Below are 5,415 nucleotides of genomic sequence, written 5' to 3'. Positions count from 1 at the left end.
AGTACAAGGAAGACATGGAGCTGTTGGAGAGAGTCCAGAGGAGGGCCACAAAGCTGATGAGAGGGCTGGAGCCCCTCTCCTATGAGGACAGGCTGAGAGAGTTGGGGTTGTTCAGCCTGGAGAAAAGAAGGCTCCGGGGAGATCTAATTGTGGCCTTCCAGTACCTGAAGGGGGCCTCCAGGAAAGATGGTGAGGGACTGTTTACAAGGGACTGTAGTGACAGGACAAGGGGTAATGGGTTTAAGCTGAAGGAGGGTCGATTTAGATTAGATGTTAGGAAGAAATTCTTTACTGTGAGAGTGGTGAGATACTGGAACAGGTTGCCCAGAGAGGTTGGGGAGGCCCCCTCCCTGGAAGTGTTTAAGACCAGGTTGGACGAGCCTTTGGGCAATGTGGTCGAGTGGAGGGTGTCCCTGCCCATGGCAGGGTGGGTTGGAACTAGATGATCTTTGAGGTCCCTTCGAACCCAAACCATTCTATGATTCTATGATTCTATGAATATCCTCTGCTTACTCCTGTAAAAGCGATGGCTGCTTCTGCCCCCACGGCAGAAGGGATTTTGCAACAACAGAGACAAAAGACTCTCTCACGGATATCCCTGACGCCCAACCCCCCCACCCCCCCCCACTCGGCGCACGCCTGCCCCCTTCTGCACCCCTGCCCCCCCCCCCCCCGAGTTACCCATTACAAGGAACTGTTCAGTCTAAAATCTCGGGTGGACTACTTGACGAGTGCTGGACAGAGGCACTAAAAAGAGGGGACATATCGCTTCTTCAAGCCATGCCTGTGTGGTATCAACCGAATAGACCCCCCGAATACGTTCATTTACCATATGATGTAATAAAGGAGATCCGCAAATCGATAAAGGAGTATGGTTTGCAGGCATCATTCACAATGAACTTGTTACAGGTTATAGGAGAAGCTTACGTACTGACACCCTTAGATTGGAAATCCATCCTACGTCTTGTGTTGCCTGCAGCACAGTACTCTGTGTGGTTTTCGGAATACCGTGAGCTGGTGCAAGTTCAGGTGACGGACAATTTAACGGCAGGAACTGCTATTGGTCTTGACGAATTAATGGGAGAAGGGCATTATGCTACCGGGATAGCACAGGCTGGACTATCGCGGAATGTTCTTGCCCAAGCCACAGGGTTAGCCTTGAGGGCACTCCGACGGGTGCCGGATTTCGGCAAGCGAGAGTCGTCATTTGCTTCCATTCGTCAGGGACCTCAGGAGCCGTACATACAATTTTTGGATCGTTTGCAAACTGCTATACAGAGACAGATAGACTCTTCTGAAGCAGCAGAATTGTTATTGTTTCAGCTCGCTATTGAGAATGCAAACACGGACTGCAGGCGAGCCATTGATCCTATTCGTAATCACACAAAAACTTTGAATGATCTTGTTAGAGCATGCCAAAACGTGGGCTCTGAGCAACATAAGGCAGATATGCTAGCTGCTGCCTTAGCTCAACAGTTGGCAGTTGCATGAGCTGCTACTAAATGTTTCTCCTGTGGTCAGGAAGGGCATGTGAAGAAAGATTGTCCGAAAGCGAGAAGAGGAGGAGGAGGACAAGGAGGGCAGGGAAGACAACTTGCTCGATTATGCCCTCGTTGTCAAAAGGGATACCATTGGGGTAATCAATGTTGTTCTAAGTTTGATAAACAAGGCAATCCGCTCCCTGAGAATACCTCTGGAAATGGGAGGAGGGGCGTGAGGTCCGGCGCCCCGAGACTACGCAACAGGACCCAGCCCCAGCCCCCGCCGGCACAGTCCTTGATGTGGCCGGCACAAATAAGCGAGACGAACGCTGGCAACTCACTACAGTCGAGTCTCTCAGACCAGCCACAGCAGGCAGCGCCGGGTTGGACCTGGCCACCAGTCAATCCACAGTAACTCAAGATCAGTCAGTACATCTAGTGCCTACAGGAGTGTATGGACCTTTGCCTGAGGGTTTATGTGACTTATTGCTCGGTCGTTCCTCCACTTCCAGAGCAGGTTTATTTGTTTTGCCTGCGGTCATAGATTCCGATTATACTGGGGAAATAAAAATTATGGTTTGGACCCCTACGCCACCTTGTACTATACCTATTGGAGAGCAAATTGCACAATTGCTTTTGCTGCCCAACACTCAAATTCAAACTAAAAGTTCCGCCCATGTTGGCGAAAGGGGGTCCTCTGGGTTTGGTAGTACAGGTCTGCCTCGCATTTTTTGGACACAGAAGATTACCACGGGACAACCGATGTTGACTTGTAGAGTAAACGGTCGGGTGTTCACTGGCTTAGTGGACACCGGAGCGGATGTTTCTATTATTCAACGATCGGACTGGCCACAGGAATGGCCATTAGTACAGGCATTTGCTGCTGTTACTGGAATTGGAGGCACACAGATACCTTGGCAGAGTATGCGTTCCTTGATTGTGGAAGGTCCTGAAAACCAACAAGTGATTTTAAAACCATACGTTTTAACTGTGCCATGTACTTTATGGGGTCGTGATCTCTTGCAACAATGGAACATGACAATAACGACACATTTTTAACATGGGCCACTGACGTTCAGCCGCGACTCAAACTGACTTGGTTATCAGATAAGCCAGTATGGGTAAATCAGTGGCCTTTGAAAGGTGAGCGGCTAGAAAGGGCTCATGAATTGGTGCAAGAGCAGCTACAATTAGGCCATATTGTTCCCTCCACGAGCCCGTGGAATACTCCTATATTTGTTATTCCTAAAAAATCTGGCAAATGGAGATTGTTGCAGGACCTCCGAGCTATTAATGCAGTGATGGCACCTATGGGGGCCTTGCAACCAGGAACTCGTAATCCCACTATGATTCCAGACAATTGGCATTTGAAGGTTATTGATTTAAAAGATTGCTTTTTTGCCATTCATTTACATCCTGAAGATTGTGTTCGTTTTGCCTTTTCGGTTCCTGTGATTAATAATGATAGACCCATGCAACGGTTTCATTGGGTGGTTTTACCGCAAGGAATGAAAAATAGCCCAACTATATGTCAAATTGTTGTTAGTGAGGCCTTGTCAAATATTCGCAAAACATATGATGCAATCATGTTATATCCTTACATGGACGATATTTTGTTGGCTGTGGAAACTGAATCATCTCTTTCCCAAGTTTTTGACAGTTTAGTAGCTGAGCTTCGGCGATACGGTCTCCAAATTGCGACGGAAAAGGTACAATCACTGCCTCCATGGAGGTATCTCGGCTGGAAACTTCTTGATTCGCATGTATATCCACAGTCTATACGACTTGCTACTACAGTGAGTACTCTAAATGACTTACAGAAGTTGTTGGGGACAATTAACTGGCTTCGACCACTGTTGGGAATAACGACACACGAACTGTCGCCCTTGTTTTCGTTGTTGAAGGGGAATCCTGAACTAACTTCTCCTAGACAATTGACAGAAGCAGCCCAGTTGGCGCCGCAGACAGTGATAGATAAAATTAATTTTACGCTTGCTCATCGAATTTCTCTGCAATTGCCAGTTCGATTGTTCATCATTTATCATTCCTTTCAACCGTATGCTCTCCTAGGTCAGTGGGACGAGAAGGTGCGGAAGGAAGAGCATGCTTTACGCATTTTGGAGTGGTTATTTTTGCCACATTCTTTTGCGAAAACATTGACCACTGCCCTAGAAATGATTGCTAGACTTCTTTCGCAGGGTCGTTTGAGATGTCAACAATTGACAGGACAAGATCCTACCTTCCTTCATCTACCATTAACCAAAGAAGAATTTCATGTTGTATTGTGTAATCGTTTGACTTTTCAGGCTGCATTGGCTGATTATGCTAATGTTGTTTTGTATTCTTTGCCACGCCATCGTTTATTAGGTTCTCTGCACTGTTTACCTCTTCAACCACGGTCTTTGTTGAGTTCTGTTCCTCTACAGAATGCTCGTACTGTGTTTATCGATGGTTCTGGCAAAACAGGTAATGCTGCAGTTGTATGGCGTCACGCAAACTGCGAGGAGTGGGCCTCAGATGTTTCTCACTTATCTGGATCGACGCAGATTGTAGAGTTAGCTACAGCGGTCCGTGCCTTTGAGTTATTTTCTAAGGAACCTCTTAATATCGTTGCAGATTCTGCATATGTTACAGGTATTGTTCAGCGCTTAGAATCCACTTTTATACGAGAGGTAGACAACAAACAGTTGTTTGATTTATTGTTAAAGCTAGCCCAACTTTTAAAAATCAGACAGCATTCTTATTTCATTGTCCATATTCGCTCTCACACTAACTTACCAGAACCCCTTGCCGAAGGTAATACAATAGCAGACCATTTTACAATGGCTGCGGTTTTTCCTCGACGTTTTGATCAGGCAAAATTAGCTCATGAATTTTTCCACCAAAACGCACACTCATTACGAAAGCACTTCTCTTTAACTACCGCACAAGCTCAAGATATAATTCGAGCATGCTCGGATTGTCAGCACCTCTCCCCTTTGCCAGTCTTGCCAGGGACTAATCCCAGAGGTTTAAATGCTAATGATTTGTGGCAATCAGACGTCACACATATTTCTTCTTTTGGACGCCTTAAGTATGTTCATGTTTCTATTGACACCTTCTCTGGTTTTCTGGTAGCCACTGCCCATTCCGGAGATCGTGCCAGAGACGTTGTGAAGCATTTTTTTAAGATGTTTTGCGACCATGGGGGTCCCACGGAAAGTTAAAACAGACAATAGCCCAGCTTATGTTTCTCGACGTTTTCTGTTATTCTTACAGGATTGGGGAGTTGAACATATTACTGGAATTCCGCGTTCCCCTACTGGTCAAGCAATAATAGAACATGCCCACCGTTCTTTGAAATCTATTATTGATAAACAAAAAAGGGGGAATCCAGTAGGGACAACACCACAGGAAATATTAGACAAAGCTACTTATGTTCTAAATTTTCTTAATCTATCTGGATCTAAGCAATATAGTTCCGCAGTAGATAGACATTTTAGAACTGAGGAATCCTCTACCGTGAAGCCTCAGGTGTTTTATAAAAATTTGGAATCTGGTCAATGGGAAGGACCGGTCCCCTTGCTTACCTGGGGACAGGGATATGCTTGTGTTTCTCTTCCCTCAGGTCCCTATTGGATCCCTGCAAGGTATGTAAAGCCAGCGCAAGTGAAAACGCATACTGAAGATGAACAGGACGATAAGAAACACCAAGATGATGTTGCATCTGGGATTGATCAACCTCAAAATTAAGATATGGTGGCTTATAGAATTGCAGATGTATTATAATGATAGTTTTAACACATCAGATTTATCTGTTTCCCCGGCTCATTCAAATATTTGGCAGATGGGTCTTTCCTTTTTTAAGCGACAATTATATCAAGTACTAATGACAGAGAAGGCAACTGAGGCTAATGTAACGCTTTTGTCTGAAGCAGAAATCATGGTCTGCACA

At 45.6% G+C, this 5,415-nt stretch overlaps 1 long non-coding RNA gene across 2 annotated transcripts; it reads left to right on the top strand.

The window, feature by feature from the left end:
• The first annotated feature begins 1,040 nt into the window (after positions 1 to 1,040).
• On the top strand, positions 1,041 to 3,468 carry LOC142599239 (uncharacterized). Of its 2 annotated transcripts, none has more exons than XR_012832867.1 (2): positions 1,041 to 1,355; positions 3,132 to 3,468. It is a non-coding gene; the product is annotated as an uncharacterized LOC142599239 (long non-coding RNA). The 2 variants fall into 2 exon arrangements; XR_012832868.1 differs by having other exon boundaries at positions 1,041 to 1,636.
• Positions 3,469 to 5,415: the final 1,947 nt, after the last annotated feature.

The sequence above is a fragment of the Balearica regulorum genome, chromosome W, assembly GCF_011004875.1.
Source record: "Balearica regulorum gibbericeps isolate bBalReg1 chromosome W, bBalReg1.pri, whole genome shotgun sequence".
Classification (NCBI taxonomy): domain Eukaryota; kingdom Metazoa; phylum Chordata; class Aves; order Gruiformes; family Gruidae; genus Balearica; species Balearica regulorum.
This window is presented reverse-complemented; position numbering and strand designations above follow the sequence as displayed.